This window comes from Gracilinanus agilis, chromosome 2 (genome assembly GCF_016433145.1).
Source record: "Gracilinanus agilis isolate LMUSP501 chromosome 2, AgileGrace, whole genome shotgun sequence".
Lineage (NCBI taxonomy): Eukaryota > Metazoa > Chordata > Mammalia > Didelphimorphia > Didelphidae > Gracilinanus > Gracilinanus agilis.
In genome coordinates, this window is record NC_058131.1 from 214,418,744 (window position 1) to 214,420,343 (window position 1,600).

Sequence of the window (1,600 nt, forward strand, 5' to 3'; positions counted from 1 at the left end):
AAATTTTACCAAATTCCTTCCTTGTTTAGAAGGAATATTATGTTTTCAGATTAGAAGGAATGTTAATTGCCTCTATTTGAAAGAAATAAATGGATTCTCCTTCATTGGTCTACAATGAATCAAGAATCATGATATGGTAACTAGCTGTGTGCCACCAGTAAATTCAAAGGTTAAACAATTAACTGCTTGCTGACTAGTAGAAACTAGCTCATTAAACATACTTGTACCACTTTGCCAGATAATGAGACCCTGTATTAATTTTTCATCATGGTGAGAATTTTCTCCAGTATGAGTTCTGTTATCACTTGTAATTAAGCTGCTGTATAACTCTTTATAAATGAGAACTCTTCATGAAAAATCCGATTTAAAAAAAAAAAAAAACTTTACTTCCCCAGTAGATCTCAGTATTTAGTGATGATTATTTTACCCTCAGGGATGGCACAGTGGAGTTATGGAAATTGGGTTGGTATTTGTCAACCAGTGATTCTTTCAAACAGGAATGAAAATTGATGGCAAATTAAATCCTAGGCACATTCAGATACCTTTTTTGCATATGTCAGCAGATGCCAACAGATATACACAGAAAACCACACCGAGATGTGCTTTAATGATTTTCTTTCCATTTTAATTGCACTTATGGCTTGAATTAGAGTCCGTGTGCCTCCAGGCACGCCACCGACTTCCAGGGCTCCTCCATGTAGTTTGCATAAAAGGTTATGATTCGACTACATTTCTAAATATTTTAATGGTGACATGCATTTTCCAATTATATTATGGTAAACTGGGTCTTCTCATTAGCATGTTTCCTTTCCAAAATACAATCTGAAAATAGGACTTGGAACATGTTGAAGAATGGTTGGGATGGTATGTTAATTTCCTAGGTTTTTTTTAAAAAGATCCATCATATAGATTTTCTTTATTTGTTATGTTGAACTGTCTTTTAATAGCATGTCAGCATGGAGATCTCCTACGGAGATGACCTTTATTTTCTTTTAGGTTTTACTCTCTCCTTACTAGGTAGTACATTCCATGTTCTAAAATAATAATCATTGTGAATCTATTCAGTTATGCTTCACCTTACTGAATTCTAAACTGACTTAAGAAAAACTGCATCAATATCTAATCCCCACACCTGTGTGTTATGTCTATAATTGGCACATGTTTCTGTTAAATATTTCAGATTTACAAGAGTAAAAATCAGAATTGTTATTCCTTTGGGATCCTACTGATTTTTTAAGGGTAGAGAAGATTTGGGGTACATCTGTGCTTATTTCTGAGGAGTAACTATCTTGTCTGGTATTATGAAGAACATATTTATCATCAGTGCCACTTGAACTCAAATCTTCCCCACTCTTAGGCAGGCACATCCTTCTGTTCCCCAAAGCAAGTTATCTCTTCCTCCTATTGTCACAGATGAAGAAATCTAGACCCATAGAAGTTAAGGGATTTGCTTGAGATCACACATCAAGTTAATGGCAAAGCTGGGATAGCAATATCACTAACAAGTTATATTATCCACTTTACCTGGAAAAGGGATGTTGAAACTCAGAGAAGTTATGATATAGCATCAGCATTCCTGAGCTGGGATTTGAACTGATGT